Source organism: Condylura cristata, unplaced genomic scaffold (assembly GCF_000260355.1).
Source record: "Condylura cristata isolate star-nosed mole 26May11 unplaced genomic scaffold, ConCri1.0 scaffold00010, whole genome shotgun sequence".
NCBI lineage: Eukaryota > Metazoa > Chordata > Mammalia > Eulipotyphla > Talpidae > Condylura > Condylura cristata.
This window is the reverse complement of record NW_004567111.1, coordinates 17,739,635-17,764,102: the sequence shown is the minus strand read 5'-3', so window position 1 is coordinate 17,764,102 and position 24,468 is coordinate 17,739,635. Positions and strand designations below refer to the sequence as shown.

Sequence of the window (24,468 nt, the reverse complement as noted above, 5' to 3'; positions counted from 1 at the left end):
TAGATACCTAGGAGTGGGATTGCTGGGTCATAGGGAAGCTCCATGTTTAGCAGTTTGAGGAACCTCCAAACAGTTTTCCATAGTGGTTGTACTAGATGATGCATTTGTTCTTATAGAGATAATAGGTCAGCTTTAATGGAGTGACATCATAATCATGTGTTCTATTAGGACAGCATAACTAATAACTTTTAAATCTAAGTTGCCTTTTCACAATTACAGGATTAAACAATTTCAAAATGTCTTTGTCATAATATAGAATGTATTCCAGGGCATCTTTGTCAAGTAAATCTAAGGGAAATTTACCCCCACACACTCTATTTGGATTAGAAATAATAATTTGTTTTTAACCAACATTGGTAACCCAGATAGTATCATAGACTAAGCTTCTAAACTGAGATATTGACAGAAATCCTTGACTGTTTGCCTGGCTGTAAATACAGTCAGACAATTGGGTATAGTTGATGGAACTACCTGTACAACTGTGGGTACATTCAGATTTAAAAAATAAGGAATGCCTTACAAATGCAACCTACTGTTACTATATTTCAGAGTTTGCCCCAATGTACCATTACCTAGATTTATCTTCAAACCAAGAAGATGGCAGGTCAATTTGTAAATTTATTAAAACTTGCATGTAAGAAAAAAGGGAATGATAGATAATATGTAGTATAGTTATAGTGCAGTGTATACCCAGATGTTTGCCTAACTTTACATTGTTTTTCTATGCGATTCTTATTTCCTTTGGGGATTTTTTCCATAACATTCTCAATATCAACAAGTTAGTCAAAAATCTTCTATGCCATTATAGTTACATATAGCCACGATTAACACATTAAAAATAGCTTATGTTTACATTTCTCATAGATCTACCTTTGAATAGCTAACATATTTCCCTTATTTCATCTACTCTAATGTATGAAAAACTCCAAAAATAGCAACTTAAAAAATATAACACAATGAAAACTCATATATCTTCCATTTTGAGTCAACAATTATTAATACTTTTCTATATTTGCTCTTTCTTTCTCTGTGTGGATAATGTGTTTAAAAACATTCTAAAATACACCACACTAGTGTCATAATACTGAAGAAAATTTTAAATTAAACCCTGGGATAGAATAAAAATTCCATAAATATCACCCGTATCTAGTTGACACTTATATTATCCTACTAGTCCTTGACCCCCGCCAAAAAAAAGTCATAGCTCATTCGCCGTTAATATTGTTGCTGTTTCATCTATGTTATGCTGGCATACTGGCACTTTACCTCAATTTCTTTTCTTCTTTCTCTTCCCCACCTTCTTGCTCTACTTCTATTACCCATTCACGTAAGAAAGCTTTTTACTCAAAAAAAAAGGGATGAGGCATCTAAATTTATCCTTTTATTAGTGAGCCTTTCATGCTAATTGTCTATGATTCGGTTGGTACAATACAAGACATTAGAGAACAAAGTAGTGAATTTTTTCCTAGAAAGTGGCAAAGAAAGCCTCTGTGATAATGTTGTAACTGCAAAATTAAAGGTTCCACAATGGTTTGGGGGCTTCAGAGGAAGAAATACCCTCCGCAGCATCTCTCCAAGCGCTTTGGAAGGGCTCGCTCCCCCCTAAACTTGACTGGGGACCAACGGTGGCTGTTGGCGCAGCAGGTGCAATCGCAGCACTATGAAGCTATGTGCAGCACTGCAGCTTGTGTTCAGTCCCTGGCCAGGGAGGTCACCTGCCTGAGACACCAGCTGCTAAGGGACTCACTCAAGGCCCCACGGCAGATTCACTCAGGAGGAGGCTTGACTGAACCTTAGAAAATGAGAGTCTACAGGTGGGTTCAGGGTCTGGGGGTGCAGTATTTCTCCAAAGGGAGTTCACTCATCCTTCCGTATTTGGCTCATTCCTGAATGTGGGTTGACTTGGGGCTGAGATCTTGCCACGAAATAAACATAAACATCCCCTCTCCTGCAGACCTCTCCTGCCTCGCCCCTGCTCTCCTCGGCAGTGTATTTCAGTGGATCTGCCTGCTGTGCTCCCTGCTCTGTCTCTGGTGAATCCTCTCAATGCCTGCACCTCTGGCCTGCACACCAGCTCTTGTATGCATAAATAAATATTTTTTTAATCTAAAAGGGACTAATGTGATCATCAGCAGGCTTCAAAAAGTAGGAAACATTTTCCTGGGAAATTCATTGTAAAGTAAGAGAAAGTTCCTGTTACCCTGGGAATAATCTTTGCATGGTCATAACCCAGAATGGGCCAGTGCCTTCCCGGAATGCCTCTCCAGTCACGTCCACATTCACTTTTCTTTCTGCAGAGAGGGGATGTTTATGTTTCTTTCACTGCAAGATCTCAGCCCCAAGTCAACCCACGCTTAGGAATGAGCTAAATTCGGAAGGATGAGTGAACTCCCCTTGGAGAAATACCCCACCCCAGACCCTGAACCCACCCCACCTGTAGACTCTCATTTTCTAAGGTTCAGTCAAGCCTCCTCCTGAGTGAATCTGCCGTGGGGCCTTGAGTGAGTCCCTTAACAGCTCCTGTCTCAGTTTCCTCATTTGTACCATGGGGACCACAGTGCTGACCCCCTTCCTAGGCCCTTTGAGGAACAGCTCATTAGCAGTCACAAAGTATTTTGAAAATGTAAATGCTGAATTATAATTTTCATCAACAACTTAACCTTGGTGCTTCCCATTCAATCACTTCCTCCTGGGTAAATGTTTGCGGCTGCTGGATGACCCAGGAGCTTCGGAGTGGAGAATTCACCCCCACTCGAACAAGGCTCATCAGAGCCCTTCCACGTGCACCTTAATGCAGGTACTTTCTACCAATGATCATGATACCTGTACCCCAAATGTGACAGGCATTCAAGTTCATGCTTAACAGGCAAGTCTAAGGAAGTTCTGATAAAGGAAAATAACAGAGCCCTCCCTGGTGGCGCAGTGGGTTAAAGCACAGCACTAAGGCTAAAGACACTTCCGCATGAGTTCGATCCCCAACTGCCCCAGAAGTGACCCACATGGCACGGCAGACCTCTCCTGACCCGCCCGCTGCTCCCCTCAGCAGTGTACTTCGTTGATCTGCCTGTTCTGTTCCCCGCTCTGTCTCTGGTGAAGCCTCTCGCCGCTCCTGAGCCTCTGGCCTGTACCCCAGTTCTGTATACACAAATAAATAAATCTTTAAAAAAAAAAAAAAAAAAAAAAAAAGAAAATAATAAGCCAATCCCCTATTATGGGTAACCACATAATCTCTAGGTTTGGAGTTTTCAGTTCTGAAGATATGTATTTACTCATTTATCTTTTCATAAATGTTTGCTGAACATCTCAATGTGCATTTTTAAAGGTTTATTTATTTATGCTTACAGAACTGGGGTACAGGCCAGAGGTGCAGGGGGTGGGAGGATTTATCAGAGGCAAAGTGGGAGCAGAACAGGCAGATTAACTGAAATACACAGATGAGGGGAGCAGCAGGCAGGCCGGAAGAGGTCTGCCACACCATGTGGGTCACCTCCCTGGCTGGGGATCAAACTCGTGCTTCAGCGGCTGCAATAGCTTCACAGTGCTGCTCTTTAGCCCACTGTGCCACCAGGGAGGGTCCTCAAATGTGCATGTTAGGAGAAAATTCATACAGTTCAGCCAGTAGGAACTATAGCAACAGGATTAATTTTCTATGACCATACTGTATGTCACAAGCCATGTAAGGCACCCGGCACCTAGCAGATGCCCCAAGCCCTAACAGTAGCCAGGCAGTGGCCATGGAGCACCTGCCCACATCTTCACTGAATGATGATGACAGTTATTTCCGTTAAATCTACCTGGAGCTGGTGAACTTAGAAACCCTCATTGAATAAACACGAAGAGTTATATATATATACCTTTTTGTACAATGCCTGTAATTAATAAGTGTGAGTCAATTACCTGAGGAGGAGAAAAAAATGTATTTTCTTCAGATTCTGCCTTTGATGAAAAAGATACAACTGGCTTCCCTTTGCTTTTGACAGCTCTCACATTTATGATCTTTGCAATTAACTTCTAAAATATTCATATTTAAATGGCATGCCATAAAAATAATGGATTCAGAAAATTACCATATGTGGCAAGAATAAAGAAAAAACAAAAGATTTCTCTCCAACCAAGAAGTTTCAGAAGTTTCATAGTTAATAAAATTCAGTGGCTCACAGGCAGTATATACTCACGAACAGAATATCATATCATTGTGGAGATAATTCAACTCCTCCTCCCACCTAAACATGTGGAATATCGCTCCTTGCTGTGATGAAATACCTAACATGATAAGTGGGTGGACAGGTAGGTGACACGCAATACGGATTTCCAAAATTCAGTCATTACACACGTTTCCACATGTTGGCAGATATATGTAACAAGCTTATATATGTTGCAGTTATTACTATAAACAAACTAATATTAAAATTTTAAAATGATATAAAATGGAAAAATACACAATAAGTTTTCTAAAACTGTAGATTTGGTGAGTCTTACTTCAAGGTTTTTCACCTTTCTCTAATGCTTTGGAATATATGAGCCGTCTATTATTGATTTAGAATATTACAAATTTCTTATAACTTTTACTTATTATATAACCCAACTTTCATGTATTTGAAGACCTGTTTGGAAGCAAATATGAACTCAATTCAGCCCCCCAAGACTGCTATCTTAGGAAACAGGAAGACACAACATTAGACTCCATGATGGGGTAGGACAAAGGCAGATTCTCAGTCGGCACCCCTCTCTCTTTCTCTCCCTCCCCCCTCCTTTTTGCTTTTTCCCATCCCAACCATCCTTTCTCTCTCTCTTTGTCTTTTGGAGTTACGGCAACAATAATAAACAATTCTAGGAAAAAGTGACTATTTTTCAAACACTTTGCAATCTTTTTTTTAACAGCGTATCATTATTGATAGATGCATAACAAATCCTGTAAAACTTTTTACTATAACATTGATTATTTCATAGTTTTTGTGGGCCAGGCATCTAGGTATGGTTGAGCTGGGTTCCTCAGAGGAGGGGTCTATGAAGTTGTCAGCAAGCTGATGTAAGGTTACCCCAAGCCCAGTGAACTTAAAAGATTACCTTTTTAAGTTCATGAGGTCCTAGCCAGGCTAAAGAACCCTGTTCACTTGTGGACTGAAGGGCTCATCTCCTCACACACCACAGGCTACCTCCACAGGACTGCTCACAACATGGCCGCATGCGTTCCCACGGGCAGGAGGCCCAGAGTGGGCAGCAGACAGCGCAGAGGAGGCAGTCTTTTTATGACCTATCCCAGAAACTGTATCCTGGCACTTTTCTGGTCTATTGGAGCCAATGACTAATATCTTCCTAATCTGTTCATTAGAAGCAAGTCACAAGATCCAGCCTCCACTGCAAGTACCTAAACAGCATTACCTAGCAAATAGGGACACTCTAGAAAATGCAGGACCATAGCACAATGAATATTTACTCTACATACACAAAGACTCAGTTTATAGTTGTACACACAGTTAATAAAAGGATTAACTTGCTCTCCTATGCCATTAAAGTAAGAAGAGATAATGGAATAAAATTATCCATCTTTCTTGAGTGTCTCCATTTTCATCATCAGTGGAGATCATTCCAGTTCTCTGATCTCAACAAATAGTTTAGAATCCTTATTAACTTCACAAACCTACTTAAGGTGCTTTTCCTGTCTCTTTAACCTCTTTATTCCTTCTTTTATGGTAGTCATCACAAAAGTTGAGCATTGTACAACTGTTCACATTAATGCCTTCCTCTTTCCCCTCCCTTTCATTCACCTTAAAGCACTTTACTCCTGCACCACACAGCTGTTCCACATCTGGTCTCTTCTGTTGCAAACACACTGCACTTCACCCTAAGTCTTTGAGTTCACCATCAAAAAGCCCACATCAGCTGTGCTTTAACTTTAGTCCTTATACTTTTATTAATATTTATTTTTTTATTTATTTATACATACAAGAACTGGGGTGTAGGCCAGAGGTGAGAGGATTCACCAGAGACAGAGTGGGGAGCAGAACAGGTGGATCTATGAAAATGCCCTGCTGAGGGGAGCAGCAGGTGAGACAGGAGAGGTCTGCTGTTCCATGTGGGTCAGCTCCCTGGCTGGGGATTGAACTCACTGGCTGGTGAGAGCTTGATAGGGCTGAAGCTTAACCGCTGCGCCACAGAAGGCCCCAGAACTCCTATTCTTTACTTGGTTTTGGCTGTCTCTCTTTTTTGAAACAGCCTCTTTTTACATAAGAAGCTTTATCTCCATGCACCAAATCAAATGTCTATCCTAAGCAACTGCTCACTTGAGAACTTTCACTCGCTCCAAGTTTGTTCACCTGTCTGAAATCAGATAATGAGAAACTGTAGACAAAATAACAGTCAATGAGCCACGATAACGTGACTCTTCAACCAGAATTTGTTCCTCAACATAATTTGAGAATTGCAATAATATGAAATATGCTGAGTTCATCTACATAAAGTATTTTAATGCAACAAGGTGAATGTTACAAGGATAATAGCTAAAGAGTACTATGCTATTGATATTGCTAGTTAGCCAGCTTTTCCAAGGGAATATAAAATGCCACTTAGCATGCATTTCTGACATTTGATATCACATCTGCCTAAATTTGTGACTGCTAATTTAACTCAAACGAATCAGCAAACACCTCAGGTTCTGTGGGTTTCAGGGATCTGGCGTTCTGAAAAGCTTATTTCTAAAGAAAGGGTTAAGGGTTACACAACAAAGATAGTTGCTTACCCTGTTAAATTACACAAACATCACTGGATCCAGGAGTTGTAATATGCCACAGCCTCACTGTCTGGTAGAGCAGCAAGTGGTCAGAAGAACACAAATTGCTATCACTGACAGCCAGGCCCTCGGTCCTGGAGGGAAACAGGATATGCCCGTGGTGCCTGGTTAGCAACATACAGCAAAGAGCAACGCTGGACTCCTGAGGGAATCTGCAAAAGGTTGTAGACAGATGTTTTGGAGTTTAGAGTCCAGCAGGAGTGCACTTAGGTCAAGGAATAAAGTTGAACAAGGAGAGAAAGACAGAAGCAGAATATTCTGTGTGACCTCTAGAAGCAGTTTCAACAGAAAAACTGTCTTGATCCTTGCTCTCTAAAAAAATGAGATTAGTTCTGAACTGCAGTTAACAGTGAAGATATTACTCAAAATGGAATTTGTGTAGAAAATACTGTGTATTCTAGCATACTATGATATCGTTTGTAGAAAATGAAATCTGTTGTTGTTTTTTTTTTTTTAAAACAAAAACAGAATTCCATGCACCTACAAGTAGTGTGATCCCCTTAAAGGATCCTTATTTTATATCAGTCTTTTAGTTAAATTAAACTTTCATAGAAAATTCATTTTAGTTCTTCGGCATGGCCTTCCTCTTCCTCTTCCTGCATTCCTAATCAATGCAGATTTTATTTTTATTTATATTATTTGTATTTGTATACCTTTATATACAAATGAAAGTCTTCTTTCATTTTTTCCTTACATATAATCAAATTATAGTTGATTTTTCAATAAGACTAAGAAGCATAGAAGTAAAACCTCTTTTTTAAGATTTATTTATGCATAAAGACTGGGGTACAGGCCAGAGGTGCAGGGGTGGTGAGAGGATTCACCAGAGACAGAGTGGGGAGCAGAACAGGCAGATTGACAGAGTACACTGCTGAGGGGAGCAACGTGTGAGACAGGAGCAGTCTACCGCGCCATGTGGGTCAGCTCCCTGGCTGGGGATCGAACTCATGCTGAAGTGGCTGCAGTGGCACTTTAACCTGTTGCGCCACCAGGGACGAGGGCCCAGCATGTAAATCTTATTTAAACTTGGCCAATATCCTAGAGGTAACCTTGCTATTCCTACATAAAAGGAAACTGTCCATTTTAGTTAACAGAATTATTTAGGCAATTTCCTAATAGCTGTGTTATCAAATTTCCAACCTCTTTCGCTTTACCCCAACTTATCACTCCCTTGTCCCCACTGTCTGATCTCCTAGTCCCTGCCTCAGACACATACCACCCAGTCCAGGCCAGATCATCTCCCCAAACTGTGCCTGGCTTCTAAGAATTCTTCAAGAACTGTAAGACAATTTCCAGAGTCTGCATCAGCCCTATATCCCAATCCTCTTCATCCCCATCATGAAGAACATGAGAAAATGCTATCAGTTACCCAAGTAGAAGAGGATCCATACAACTGCTCAGTAAACAACAAGGATGATCAATTCCTAATTCACTTATGCCCCTCTCTATTTTTGGGTAGTCTCAATAGAAGGTGGTTTGCTGCTGGTTACACACTAATTGCACAGGGTTAGACCTTCTGACAGGGAGGACCGAAGTACAGGTCAACCCAAAGTATTTCTTCCTGGTTCTGAGGAGCTCATCCAAAGATAACATTGAAATAGCCCAATGTTGCAAGCACAGCTAATGTAATCTGTTGTGGGAATAAAAATGTGTACACAAGTATGCTAAATGTTAATGCCTATGTTAAGAGTCATGGAATCTAAGATGATGTGGAATCATTTAACATTTTATTAAAATATAAGAATGATAGCAGAAAAAGAATAACCAAGAAGAGCTGCTTATACCTCTTTGTTACAAAGGAGGTAATAATTTGGTTTTCACTGGAAGTTTTTGCGGAAGAGTAGCAACCAGAATTCATCAAATAATATCAAACTGACTTAAAGTATGGAATTTTTAATTCAGACATAATACTAAGGACCAAAAAATTCCTCAAATATTTAAGCAAAAATGAAAACAAAGACTTCTATCAAACAATAAATCTCACTGGTACCCTCTTTTTATGGTGCTTATTTACACATTCTGTTGGCCTAGTTTACAAATTACTTTCTTTTCTTTGATTGTAAGAAGAAAGGCCAAAGACAAAGTTGGAAATAAGGGGGAGCAAGTGGCCCATCTGGTGGCTGGCAGTGTGTGCCCAAACAAAAGCTCTAAGTCTCCAAAACAATGAGCTGGGCAGCTGCTCGCCTTCCTGTTGACTTCTGTGAAAAGCGCAGGGGTGTTCCAGAAGAATCAGTAGCTCCTTGGACTGACATTCATGGTGAGATTTTCTTGCCATTTAGTGTATTAGATGAGACATTTTAATTTCATTGAGATAATCAATTCATAAGCCAGTAATGAAATGTCTCTTAGTTCTCTCTTGGCATTGTTAGGAATGGCTAAGGGAATAAAGTATGGCCTCTGCTCTCTACTATATAACATATGGCTGAACGAGAATACAATTCTGACAAACAGAGATTATTCTAGATATGGTCTGTGTTATTTTCATCATATGAATCCTTTATATTCTCCCATTGTCATTGAAGTAGAGCATATTACTCTTTTACTGAAGGAAAGTGAAATACAGAGAACTTATATAACTTGCCCACAGTTACATAGCTAATAGATTGGGGATTCAAACCAGGCAGTCTATTTCCTCACTCTGTGCTATTAGTTAGCATCTTTTACAGACCTTCAAAACAGTTGAGTTATATATGAATTTGTAGAAAAAGAAGACAAATGAGGGATGGAGAGGTTCTAACAGACTTCCTGAAGAATGTGAACTACAGGGGAAATTTAGCAAATGAAGAGACTGTGGCCAGACAAGTAGCAAGGAATTCTGGTCAGAGGATGAACAATGAGCATGGAGTGCTCACAGGGGAGGAAAGAAGCCAACCGGACCAGAAAGGATAGTTACAAGGAGAAATGAAACAAGAGCAATGGGAATCTGAAACATGATATATGAAAATTGAATTCCTATGAGGACACAGTTAAAATTGAGTGAAAGAGAATTCCCTCAAAAATGGATTTTGTTCTATTCCAACTCAAACAAAACTTCTCTTAAGGTCTACAGGTCTCTAAATGGTGGTTTCGCTATTGGAAAAATTGAACAGAGAGAAGTACTGACTACAAGGTAAGGATCGATGCATATTATTTATAGGAAGCAGGAGAGGATAGTGTCCAAGGAGCCAGGGTTTCCAGTACTGACCATCTGATTTTGATTTGGACTCGGTCTCCATGATCTGTCACTAGAGATATATCAGATTTATATGTAAGCTGAAATGCAATTACAGCCATGAAGTTTACCTGGAGGAAAGCAGACTGAGGGACCAGTCTCACACCACCTTCTCTTTGGAAGATCATGCTTAAAGGAAAATCAGCTGAGAGGCAAAGAAATTGTGTCCTTTTTGCACAAAAAGCAGAAAGAGAAGTGAAGGGAAAGAGATGGAAAGATACCTGGCCCTCCCTGATGGCTCAGCGGGTTAAAGCACAGCACGGAGAGGCTTGGGCCACTTCCACATGAGTTCGATCCCCACCTGCCCTTGGGGAGATCCCCTGGCGAGGCAGACCTCTCCTGACCCGCCCGCTGCTCCCCTCAGCAGTGTACTTTGTCAATCTGCCTGTTCTGTACCCCACTCTGTCTCTGGTGAATCCTCTCACCCTCTGCATCTCTGGCCTGTACCCCAGTTCTGTATGAATAAATAAAATAAATCTTTAAAAAAAAAAAAGAAAGAAATGGAAATATACCTAAACCATTTTGTGAGAAAAAATGATACTAAGGAAGACCTGACTGAAAACAGAAGGAAGCTCACGGAGACAGGGATGTTTAAATGTGTCCCAAGAAAAGGTAAAGTATTCTGGTTGAGGATCATAGCCAGATTATTGGAAGGAGAGCAATTTTATAACCTCTCAATCTTTCCAGCCTCTTGCAGAGTTCCAGAAAAGAGAAAGTGTGCTTGATGAGAATGATTTATTGGGCAATTATCTCTTTCCGCTCCTGCTCTCTGGAGCTGGACAGCAGACAAATCTGGTGAATTATATTTGCGGAGTTCTCCAGAAGAGCTTCCTCTCAAGGATGCAGAACTTTCCAGTTAGTGACAAGACCATTCTACTTTCTACACAGTTTCTTTAATTTCAGTTTCCCCTGCTCCACCCGCATCCATACCTCACTGGTTTAGGATGATTTGCAGCACCTTCCCATTTACCCCCTAGATGTTTGCTCAGCCTTCGCTCCATTTTTGTACCCTCTTCATACTGGTCCTACCCTGGACTCTGCTCCCCAAGTAGTTGGGTCCCTCATGTGAAGCTCCATCACCCCACCCTCCTTTACTCCCACAACCATGCTCTCTTTGTTTCTCCATCTTTCTGGTGGACTCTCCTCCCCTAAAAGGTCTCTGCATCCTTCAAATCATGATTCTCCACTAACACTTGTCCTTTCCTATTCTTTTGACCACATGGTTACTGCATGAGAGAGAAGATCTACATGAAAATTTTGGGTTTTGTTTCAATAATTATTCAGATTTGATTTGGGTAGGCTGAATGTATTGAAATCCTGCGCCAGCTGAACATCCTGTCCCAAATGTGATAAGCTGATCCCGGTTTTTCATCTGCTGTCATGGTTAACTGGCAACTTCCAGGCCCTGAATAATTGCACACACATGCAGATAGTTACACAAGAATGCCACAGATTAAAGGCTATCAGGTCATGCCTCAGTGGAGTTCTGCTAGCAAAGAATGGATATCAGTATCTTAGACCATTGTTGGCATGTTGCTGACCATAGAAGCTTTGTTCCAGAGTTGTTGGGCACCAGATGATTCCAGGGTTTTCAGCATAATAGCATTAAAAGTTTGGGGCTGAGTATTTTCAAGCACCAAGCTCATTTCATTTAAGATTCTAGGTTGAACTCAAATCAGGGTCCCTAAAGGGAAAGATCTGTTCTTTATCTGATACGTTAAAGAAAGCATTTCTTAGTTCTGTTAAACAATCAGCAAAAGAGAGATCGTGCAACAGCTGGAAGAGCACTGCAAATATCAGGGTTACCAAGAGTCACCCAGAAACCTTTAAAATAATTTAAAGTGGTGATAGAACAAGTAACACACTGTCTTTCTATTGATGCGTTAAACCTCAACCCTTGAACCTAACTTGTACTGAGAAGTCAGAACAGCTGTTTCTAGTTGATCAGTCAAGGCAATTTCCCGTTGTTTCACAGATTGGGGATGGTGCTGATGATTTTATCATTTTAAGCATCCATAAAGTAAAAAAAATGTAGCTCTGTTGAAATTACCCTTCTATGAAAAAAAGAAAAATCTTTTTATTTGAGAAATTATTTACTATTAATAAATGGATCAAGAAAATATGAGGTCTGAATACATGAAAGATTTGTGGACTTGTCAAAAGTATGGCTTCTGAAAAATTCTTACTCTACTAGAAATCATATTTCTTAAATATTATTATCTATCTAAGTCAGTAGTAAGTGGACAACTACATTGGAAGTAGGGTTAAGAATAAATGAAGCTCAAAGGTTTGAAAACAAGCAAAGATGAAGCAAGATGCTTTGATTCATTAACAGAAATACATATGCACAGAGATATAAAAACAGCTAAAAAGGCAAGGACAAAATTAAACAGTAATGATGATTTATAGGAAGATACTCTGAGACATGATAGAAGTCTCAGTACACCAAAAGGAAAATCTTGTTTGCTCAAATTATTTGTTTCTTCTGTCTAATGAATGTAATTCTAATATACAAGTGATAACACTGGCATTTCTTTGAAATGTTGATTCAGTTTAATTATGAAAATCACCAAGGTATTTTCTAGCTGCTGCATCACTCCCTCAACTAAGATTAATCACATCAGCATCATTCATTTAATCTTCAAAGAGGAAGCAGTTGTCCACAAAAGCCTTCAAATAGCTTCATTAGTGCAATTTTTCAGTCTCAAACACTTAGCTGGCAGCATATGATTGAGAGTAAGGTCATTATATTCATTCATTTCCTAGTCTAATTTTTTTTAATGTTTCTACATTTAATGTAAAAATGTATAAGTGTGGAGATTTTGCCTTCTCTTTGTTTGGCAAACAGCTCAAAACATGAAGAAATGTGGATTGTGATTAACAAAATATTCAGTTGTCTTGGCTCCATTTCATGAAATGTAATGTAGAGGCCCAGACCTATCTCGTTTCCCTGTTGGGGTTTGTTTAATGTAAACAGGATAAAAGCTCTTTTATTTTCAGAAGTGTCAAGGAATTTTTGTGACAATAAGCAAATGAGTATAGGCACAGTCAATCTTTATTCCAGCTGGCTTTTCTGAAATGAAGCCTTAAAGATTCATTTTTTGTAGTTAATGTCAGACATTTAATGCAATTAATACAAAGTGAGACATAAACAAAGCAGTAAATCTGAGCAAGTGTACTTAAACATATTCTAAAAAAAAATGCCTCTAGTTTTCAAATTATAGAATAAGTTTATTTATAAACCTGGCTAGAAAGAAAAAGTGATATTTAGAGAAAATGCTTAAAACACTGAATAATATAGTTTAATGATTTTTTTTTATTGTTTCTCCTCTCTCCCCCCATTTCTCAATGATAGATAGATAGACAGATAAAGTCTAGGTAGATAGACAGACAGACGTTTAAGACCTTCCTGGGGTAGAAGGTATAATTTTGGTGGTAGATAAAATCCAATTCCATAAAACAGTTGTGGCTCTAAAGGAATTCAAATAGTATTTAGTGAAGGGTAGAAAATAAAACAAATCATTCTGGATTCACCTAATTCACAAGCGCTTCTGATATGCAATTATCATCTTAAAAGTAAAGAACTCATCTTGAAGTGCTAGATAATACTAGGAAATCAGCAAACTAAAATATTCCCAGGAATAATGATTATGTGTTCCTGTTTGCAAGCATATAATGGATAAGTGCAAACACCTTGAGAAATATGAGGAGTTCAAAAAACAAAAATGATCAGATACAAACTAATAAATAATCTGGGTCCTATTCTGAGCATCTGGAAGGTGTCTCCCTAATATAAGAATATGCCGGGGCTCTTTTAACTGAGACTAACTAGGCAGCCTCTTTCACAGAACTCTAAGGAGCTTAGAATCACCTTTCTGACCATCTTTCCTGTCTTCTATATATCCTCATAAAATATTTACTGTTCTTCTGAATGACCACTCTGATTACCCTTAGACTCCTTTCAGATTCCCTGATGATGTCATGGAAATGTTAAACCCATTATGCTAAGTTAGGACCTCCATCTGCAGTGACCTCTTGGCACTAGCTTCGAGGACAGCATGATATTTTTACATAAAAGTTAGTCTTCATTCAAATCCTTGAGGTCTGATCCTGAAAAAACACTGACAGCTCAATCAACCCTAATAAATACTTAACTAAGTCCATGGAAAAAATAATAATACAGTTCCCCTAAAAAATCCATTACACATTTACAATTGAGTCATAAAAATGTCTATTAAATGTACAATTATTTTTCCACATTTTTTATTGAAAAACAAGCATTTATTCTAATTTACAGGTTTAACCCAAAGGTGGTACATGACATTCCTTTTCATTAAGCTATTAGGGAAGTGAGGAGTGATGGCACCCTCCTCTAATTATCTTTAATGCAGTGTTTCAAAGTGATCATGCATAATGCAATTACAAATCATAATTAAATTAATTTGTATTGATTTAAGGTTTTATAAGTTGCTAATAACTACAGTGCAGTACATCCACTTCCACAAGCTAACATTAATATTTTCAAGCTGCCAAAGCATTTCTTCCTTTGAACTCCAGTTTTGTTCTCATTCAAAAGTTCACAAACATGTAACTATGTTATGCAGATGAAGGCTAACTTCAAAACCCTTAGGTAGAAGTTAGGAGTATTTAAATATGATTCTCCAAGAAATTTTGGCTCATATACTTGCAAATTTAGGGTCATTTGGGTTTTAACAAGCCTATCTCTGAAACACCTTGTCTATCCATTCCTGCCCACAACAATGGCTTCATAACACCAGCTTCTGATTCAGTGACTGAGCCAGGAAACCAAAGAAGGTCAAAGGAAATGCAGAAGTACTTTTCGCAGTTGTGTAGGAGGCTGGAAGAGAATCTGCTGATTCTTCCAAGGGGGAGGTCCAAACAAACAGAGCTTCAGAGCTTGAATGTTCCCTGAAATTTCCCTCTCTGCTCTCGAAACCACACTCAAGGAATGAAGTTCCCTCAAAAAATCTCCACAACGAAGACAAAGTGGAGAATCAATTAGTACACTACTCTCTTCTCACTTCTCTTTCAAGACTAAAGGGGAAGCTGAAGGAAGGAAGAAAGTGAGACAAGAATGTTTTTGTTATACAAATACTGGACCAATTTTCTGGTTCAGCCACTTTAGACACCACAGAATTATTCCTTAGTCACACGCAGTTTTGTCACTACTAGGGGATTATTCCTTCACGTCCTCACACTTGAACTGTAAATCTAATCAGACCCAGAGTGAATATCTTCAAGGGACATAATCTGGTCCTTGTGCCCTGGAACTGGGTGCAAAGTCGGGTAGATAGTTACTATTATGTGGAAATATGGGTCAGAATGAGGATCCTTTTTGTAGTGGTGTGTTGTGTTTTGTGTGTGTGTGTGTGTGTGTGTGTGCCTTGCACAAACATATTAAATACCTCAAAGTCCTATGTGAGGGCAGTGAACTAATCAGATTTAGTAAAGTCAAGTCAACTTGGAATCAGAAATGATTGTTTATGAGAAGGGCCGAGAAATTAAAACTACGGGTAGCGTTTCCTGCCTGGATCCCAGCAGCCTCCCACTAAGACTGGTCAGTAACAAGCACCTACTAAGATCGGGAGTGCAAGCTCAAACAAGTTGAGGCTGTAAGTCACCTCACCCCTCCAGCTGCCTTTCCAAATTGCTGCTCACTAGCGACCCCCCAGGTCTTTTGAGGAAGCGAGAAAGTATGGGAGCTCTACCCAGACGTTTGCCCCCCAAAGAAGTCAGGTTCCTTTCAGAGAGTCGCTCCACCCCTACAGTCACTTCCTGAGATACCGCAAGCTGCTAGTGCGGAAGTTTCCCACTCCCTTGCAAGCCTCGCCACGCGTAGACGAGGCACCCAGAGCCCCGCTGGGATCGAGCATCCGGGCGGTCCTGCGGCTAAGCACGGGGTCTTGGCAGAGAGCGAGTCCATCTCTCACCACCACGTTAAGTTAGCTGTAGTCTTGCGGATCCCGGGAGTAAACTGAGCTGGAGAATAAAAACGTGCAAACTGTAAACTCAGATGGACCCAAAGCGGACTTGGAAGGAGGGAAACTCAGGGGCAAGGAAAGGGGGGAGCATGCGGGAGAGAGTAGGAAAAGGGGAACATACGCGCGGGAGAGGGAGGGAGGTCAACGACCTCCTCCACCTGTGACTTGACATCTCATGTGTGAAGTCAAACCACTGAAATGGTTAAAATACAAACAAGCGTAGCAACACATTCCCTACACATCCATCAGTTATTGTATAGTGTACACACACACACACACTCACTCACTCACTCAAACTCCTCGTGCCCCTGTCCCCCGCCACCCCGAAGAGAGCAAAAGCAAAGGGAAAAGTCTAGTGGGCTGCCAGGCTTTCCCCCCTCAAGCAAGGTGCAACCCCACCCACAGCCGCCCAGCGGAGGGCTGGCCTTCATTGGCTGCGCCTCGGGATGAATATGCAGAACCCATTCGGGTGTGTCAGGTTTCAGAGGCCTCCCTTAGCCTAGTTTCATCACCAGTTGGCAAAGTCGGCCCTCCTGTCTGACTCTGAAGACTTCACGTTGCCACCACGGATAGGGCTCTGGCAGTGACTCATTCACCACCCACTGTACAGAGAAGCTCGCCAGTGGGTCTTTGTGTCTTAGCCCAAGATTTCAGAAAAGGGAGCAACAAATATCGTCAGGCAATCTCCAAATTGCTATAATGGAAGATACCACTGCTTCACTGAAACACAGTACAGTACTTTCCTTAGTAATAGTAGTTGGAGATGGTGATGTGGATTTCCTTGGCCTTGAGTTAGAGTTTGGTGGTGGACTCAACACTGCCTGTTGGCTGAGGTACCAACACTGCTCCCTTCTGTTACTGGGATGGGATAATCACCTTCCAGAAATTAGGACATTTCTGGGGGTCTCCAACTATAAAATGATGTTTTAAGATAATAATTACTCGGTTGTAAGAGTCTTACTTTTCTTTTTAATCTTTAAGTGTTTGGAAAGGATGACTTGGTAATTTGTGGGTTTGGGGGAGGGGTTTGTTGTGTTCTGGGTTTGTTTTTGGGAGGTTAGGGGGGAGGGAGAAGGTATCAGTATGTATGACTAACTGTGCTCCATTGTTAAGTTTCCAAGCAGGAATCAGTTTAAAATGCATGGATTCTATTATATGTACAATTTAATCACAAGGTATTTAAAATAGACATTCCCATCTAAAATCCAATCAGAAATCAACATAGTTCCTCCAGGCATTAGATGATCATCTCGATTTTGCATTTGTAAACTGGGAGAAATAAATGTGACTTGTGGATACCAAGAGGTCAAGTACGGCTGCTCAAATATTTTTCTTACAAAATGACGGATTTATTAGACAAATAAGTAGCCCGGCTGATGCAAAACCCCCAGTGATTGAATTTTGACGTTAAGTCAACAACAACTCGAACTACATCAGTGCTTCAAGATTTAGTTATGATGGTAGAGATTACTGAACAAATAAGAGCCAGAAATGAATACAGATTTCTGAGGATCTGCCCCTGGCACCCTCTTCTTGACATTCTCCTCCATATGTTCCCCCTATTCAGACTGTATTGTAATTAAAGGACTTGTCTGTGCCTTGCAATTGGAAAAGAACTTTAAAATAATTAGGCATATTTTTCTGTTCAAAAAAAAAAAAAGGCGGAGAGACAGGCTGAGGGAGAAAACCAATTGAGTTTCATTATAAATCCCTGCGTGCCCTGAAAGTCACCTACTATTAGAAGGGAGGGAGCATGCAGTGAGTGGTTCAGTTTTGTTTTTTAAAGGTCTTATTTTCATTAAGAGTTTTGATAACCTACTCTCCTACCCTTTCCTCCTTCCCTTTAAAAGACCACTTCTAAAAGATTTGAAGATTTGGTTCACGTTAGTATCCCACTCACAGATCGAAATCCATTGCTAAATAATTAAACCGATGTAAGAATTTCAGAAGTATTTAGATTTCACCTTTCTTGGGTCAATGACAGCCTCTCATCCCCTGCCCGAAACCCCCTACCAGTTTGTGAGGGATGAGGAACTGACCGTTGTGCTGAAAATCCCGCGTGACTCTTGTGGGAAGGGAAGGCACCACTCATGGAAGCTTTTGCTCCTCATGAAAGGGGATTTAAATAATTGAGATTACATTTAAACATGAAACAGTCCACTTCTCATCTTTTCATGGAGAAAGAGGTTAATCTGCTTCCACTGTTATTTATTTTATATGTGACTTCTGTATTGTGGTAAAATTGGTGACTCAATTTCCATTTAAGTCTTATTGAGTCAGTCAAGAACTCCATTCTTCCACCTGGCCCTTTTCTTATTCCTCTATTGTCGGCTATAATTTAGTTCCCCTCAGTCTATGTAACTGCTTATTTTGCAAGGACAAATACATATTTGATGTTAAGGCTTCAGTTGATCAAGGGCTTTAGACATTTCTCTTTGCAACTGGAAATTTGCTTTCTGGATAGCAAGACATAGATTGCTAAAGGCAATAAACTGGTACCAGATCTTCATCCCCGATTTTATATAAGTGCAGTGTCAAATTCACTCTGTAAGTGAGTTGCCCATCCAGGTTCCACCCCCACCCCAGGTACGTGTGTGCCCACAATTTCTTCTGGTGTTTTCATATGGCCTGCTATTTTTCTAGTCACCTATTGTATTACTTGCTTTTCTAGTAAATAAAACTGAAAATACAAAATTACTAGCCTAAGTAGGAACAGAATTCATAAGTAGAATGAAATGTTTTGTGATTATTTTGCCATCCCCCAGGGCTACAAAGTTGTGCAACTGAAGCCCTTCCTCTTTCTGGAAGGGTTGCACTTTTTTCCTTCTTTCAAACACTAAATAACACCTTTAGTCCAATAGTGCATCTGTTTACAGTTTGTCTGAACTTGTTTCTAGACTTATATTTCAGCATGCTCTTTAGGATGCAAAATTTCTGTCAAATTAAAGAGGGTTCATGTCTTGCCCGCTTCCAGCAAATCACTTGCAGCACCTAATAAATCCAGCTGGGGTCCCTTCCATTGCCCAATGCTGCCGAGAAATCATTATTGTCCTGCCTTGTTTCATGTCAGAGGCCTCTTCGCCTCATCTGTCATGAAACCAATTTCACTTTATTTACATCCATTTGCTAGTTTAATTACTGTGCTGATGAATAGCCTGAAGGAATTAAGTTACGAGTCTTTGGAAACCCAAAGCGACAGATATATGGGCTACCTTTTAACTACAGAGAAAGAAATGAAGGCTAGTTGCATGCACCAAAATTTAAAGATAATAAGTGTTTCTACCTAGCTACTCTTGGAATTCAAGATGATTCTGTCTTTATGTATTCATCATCTCCTGGATGAAATATAATGCTTTGGAACCTCTCATATTTACAGATTGACTGCTGTTCTCTACAATACAATTATCTGTTTTGAATGTATTTACTAAAAGAGTCACAGATGACTTTCTAGTCAAACCAAATATTCTAACATAATGTTGATATTTTTAGTTAAAGGTGTCAACCAATGTTAAACTCTCCTTGTAACTATGAATGCATTTCTGTATAAACACAAATTGATGCCTTTGTGAAAATAAAGAATATTTTATAAACTAATATGATACACACTACAAAGAACTTCACCTATATACTATAAATAGTGTAACATAATTTTTAATCACTTAGCACAATTTCAATAATTATATTCCTTAATGTATTTTTGAGTCACAAATAAGGATATTTTAGCTTTCTTTCTCTTTTATATATCCAATATAATAGACTCCAATGAATCTATGTTAATGACAAATGTATTGTGGCATGGAGAATCTGTGTTCTCATATGTAAGGAGTCAATCATTTCTGGTGTGTATGTGTGTGTGTGTGTATGTAAACCTAAGATCAATAAAGTTTTCAGTCATTCCACTAGCCTATAAATCAGCTACTGCAGTATAAGTCTACTAATCATGACACTATTAAAAACCATGCCTACCAATCATGGCAGTATTAAAAATGAATTTCAAGAGTATTCTTTCCTAAATTTTATCATTAATTATATATTATAAAACTTAAAATTGACAACCAGAAATTAAGTCTTCATATGATTCATGACTGACTACCAATTACAATAATAATGTACCCAAATTGACATTGCATTTCACATTTTCTCCATCCTCAGGTAATACTACACATGAAAAAATACAACTTTAAAATCTAAGTGCCTACATATTTTTTTTATTCTTTTGCTTCTGGTATTTTTAAATCAGCCCTTCATTACATTTCTCTAAAAATGATGAGATTATAACACATGACAAATTTATCACCATTTCAGAAATGAACCTAAATTTTTTCTTATATACATATTTATACCATTTTCATTTGAGAACATATTTCTAAGATTGTGCAAACTTTTCAAACTATTTATCTTTAAATCCAAGCTATTTAATTCCAAACTATTTATCTTTAAATTCCAAACAATTTTTTTTAATCCAGGATAATAGATACTTTTAAACAAAGCAGAAATGTAAAAGATGGGGGAAATAAATGCTTTCTCATTTCCTCTCTTCCTAAAAGAATTAAATACTTTTTGCACCCTGCAGATTAGTTTTATTTATCACAAAGCCAGTTTATGGGAAAGAAAAAAAAATGTGAACACTTTACATTTACTATCAGAAAAACTGAAGGTGATGAAAACTACACTGTGCAGATATATATTAATAAATTATATATTCATCACAAATCCCCCAGGCACCTCCCTCCATGCCCCCCACCTCCCCTAAACACACATTTGTTCCATTCCCCCCCCCAGTACTTTTAATAAAACTCATCTACAAAAAACAACAAACATAGTAGAAACATTTTTCTATGTAGAATCTTGCTTATAAAAGTTTTGCAATCAAGGAACCCTAAACAGTACCCACCAGGTAAAATCTCATTCTATTTTAATTGAGCCAGATATTATTTCAATTTTTTTTTTTTTTTACTAGAAGTATGTGAGCAGTCTTTAACTTGACAAAAAGGAAATCTGTATTTGGTTGAGTCATCGTTAGCAATTTTTTATACTTTTTTTTATGAAAGAAATGAGAATGGTGGGGGGGTTTAAAAGCTTTTCTTTCTATTTCCCCCTCCCCCTCTGTTCCCATTCTCCCCTTTTCGAAGACCCTCGCCAGCTCTTTTTGATTAATAGATCCATGTGGCTAACGGCCTGACATATGGTGTGCGAAGCAGCTTGAGATAGTACCTTAGGCATCCCCTACGGCCATTAACATATTAGGGGCTTATGTGCCGTCAGACAGTCAGACCTCATCGAGAGTCTGCGATTTCAGAAAGGCTGCACCCAGAGCTGTTTGATAGAGAGTTTCAATAATGCACCACTCTTCAATTTTAAGGGAGTAGCTTCTGGTGCAGAAACACTGGGGCTGTACTAGAATAGAGTTTAGAAAGAAAGACTTACATTTCACAACAACAGTAAAAAATGTGCTTACATCTGTTTGTAGATGGATATGCACGTGGAGACACAGCTTCAAGCTCACAAACACGCACCAGCTCCTGAGTATTATCGGTAAACAGGCAACGTCAGCTGCCTGGATTTATTTTGTTTAAAGATTTATTTTGTTTAAAGTCCTCTTTATCTGAGAACACTAACAGTGCAATAACAGTACATTTATTGCTAGAGATGGTCCAAATGCAAAAACAAAATGCAGCATGCCATTCAAGAAACTGCTCTGGATCATGTAGCTTGACATTTTGCCCTGGCAGGAGAAATTAGATATTTTAACATTTGTAGGCTTAAAATAAGAAACATAAAGAAAGTAATGAAAATGTTAATTTAAAAGCATGATTAAAGATATATTTGCAGAGCAAATCCCTGGAGGGTTAACAACTCTTGCTGTACAAAGTCTGCAAATTTACGGAGTCTCAAAGACTCTGAAAGGTGGGGAAAGTCTCTATATGCATATATATGCATATGTGTTATATTATCTGTAAATATGCAGGTACCATGTACATTTGTATAAATTGTGAGATGGTATTCGAAATCAACGCAGACATTCCATTTGAAGTTTATTTAATTCACTTTAACGTCTTAAGTGAGGCTTGAAATTCTTTCAACCCAACCTTCTTTTTCCAGCCTCCTGCTGATAAACCACTGTACCCCTTTTGAACTGTATTCTGACTGTTTGCTTGGCAAATAAATGCTGTTACGCCCTATTAAACCTTTTAGGTAGTTTCATCTTTGGGTTTCTCAAACACAGAGCTAATAAGGAGATGCTTTGATGCTGCTTTACTTTCAAACTATCGCCTCGAGGCGTTAAAACGTGCAAAAGGTAACCGAAAAAGTAAATTGCCACGAGCAAGGCGCACCCTCCCTTTCAAAATCGCTCCGACCCTCTACAGTGCACTGCGTGGCAGCCGAAAACCCGCCTGTTCCCGTGCAGAACTAGGTCCCGTTGGCAGCCCCTGGGGTTCTGAACCCATGCCACGTTACCAGGGGGGTCTGGAGAGAGGAAGCACTTTTAAGTTTAAAAGCTCGAGGATCCCTTGGGGGAGGTGATAGACGGGAGGTGGAGGTGGCAAAGCTTTCCAAAAGTTGATTCTAAGCAAACAAATATCAGAAGGGAAGCAAGATTAAGAAATGGCAGCTTGATTAAGCAGCCAGCAATAAAACTTTTGCATAAGGCGTGGCGAAGGAGAACAAGATCGTGCTCACAGGCTCTTAACGAAGCTTGTTTCTAATCTCTTGAAGGCAAGACCCCGGGCTGATGCCTGGCACACACTTGCTTCTCCTACACCCAGAGACGCACACCAGTGCACTCATACACACGCGACTCCTTGGTTGAATATAAGCAAATGAAACCACTGAAACGCATCTGTTATTTTTAAAGTGGCGTGAAAGTCTCCCACTTAAAGCAGTCACAATTCGTCTTATTTAGGTACATTTTCAGAAGAAATGCAAGCCCTCGGGAGATACCTCTGCCCAGAGTCAAAAGGATCCTACCTGCTTTTTTAAGTGCCTGTATTTCCATTGCTAACTCATAAAACACATTTAAAGCAGGACAGTTGAGCTCCAATCTCAGCCTCAAAGCTTGTCATATTCTGCTTCTCTGCCTCTTTCCTTCATCACAACGCTTTGGTAAAGTCGCATAAGTGATCAAAATTAACATAAATCATTATTAGTTATTAGGATTTGCTCTAAATTACACTGTGAACATCGCACCAGCCCCATCTGCCGCCCCTGCTCTCGCGGCAATAGATTGCAGATAAAATAAATGTCCTTACCCCATTAGAAGGTTCCTGTCTCTGTAGCCAAAAGCCAAACAAAAGCAATAAATACCGGGCTTTTTTCTCTCCACTATTCAGCTGTGACTCTTTTCATCAGCTCTTCCTCTAGAAAAGCTCGATAGCTGCCTGAAAATATTGCATTTTATATCACCAAAGGGCGATTAATATTGCATTAACTGTATTTAACATTTTTAAGCGCGAGTAATCTACAATGAGTTAGTTTCTGTTGGCAAGTTAAGGGGTATCAGAACTACTGCAGACCACTTAAGATAGTCTTATAAACGTATTATTTGTCTTACACGTTGTTGTTGTTGTTGTTGTTTATAATGTTAGACTGTGGCGCGCGATGTTTGAAGTGGAAGAAGCCGTCCTAATGGTCTGCTTAAAGTATTCTGACACTGACTGGAGACAGCCAGGTCCCTGCCTTCATTAAATGTTTATTGTCAACACTTGGCGGGGGCGGGGAGGGGGAAAGAGACGGATGTAAGTGAATTTCCAAGGCTGGAAATTGTCAACACTTTGTTTTATTCTGATCCACGCGTACCGAAGTTTGTATACATTATGCTACACTGAAGCCGGGCAGCAGCGTTCCCAAACTTTTGTTTGTAATTCATTTTACCTAATCAGTGCAAAGAGGTCTCTCACTCTTCCTCCTCCATCAATCCTCTTGCCACCTACCCCTCGAGGCTTTCTCAGCCCCTTCAGTTTCCCTTCTTCGGTTCCTATGATCCCTTTCAAAATCCGAGAGAAGCAACCTAACCCCGAGGGCAGGCGGACCCGGGACTGGGGTGGGGTTGGCTCGGGGGCCCCTCGCCCGGGTCTCCTGGACGCTGGTGTGTCACTGTACTTGTGCTTCACCGGTTTCTCTCGGACCGAGATGTTCAACCTCCGAGTTGCGGTTTGCGATCCGGGGTTCCACTAGATTCCCCGGGAGGAGAGCCCCGCAGGCCACTTGCTCCTGCCCTGGTAGAATTCTTTGCCTGATAAGTTCAAATTCGTGGCGGCGCCTTGGTGGTTGTGTGCCTCAACAACAGAACAAAAGCCAAGCTCTTTTTGCTCCAAATTGTTTTCAAAAAACCTACAGACCCGTTTTGAAAGTTTTGTGGTGTTCGGGGCGCCTCTTGACTTACTCAAACTGTGGGGAGTGGAGTATTTTTAACCAGGGCGAGAGCCGGGTCTGCTCCTTTTCTCTCGGGACCTCCTCCGCGGCAC

General features: G+C 39.9%; 1 long non-coding RNA gene across 1 annotated transcript in view; it reads right to left on the bottom strand.

Annotated features, from left to right (window-relative positions):
• LOC105853481 overlaps positions 1 to 23,389 on the bottom strand; it is a 192,491-nt gene extending 169,102 nt beyond the window's left edge. Inside the window, exon 1 of the long non-coding RNA XR_001145325.1 lies at positions 23,254 to 23,389. This is a non-coding gene — a long non-coding RNA (uncharacterized LOC105853481). The remainder of the gene's footprint in view (positions 1 to 23,253) is intronic.
• Positions 23,390 to 24,468: the final 1,079 nt, after the last annotated feature.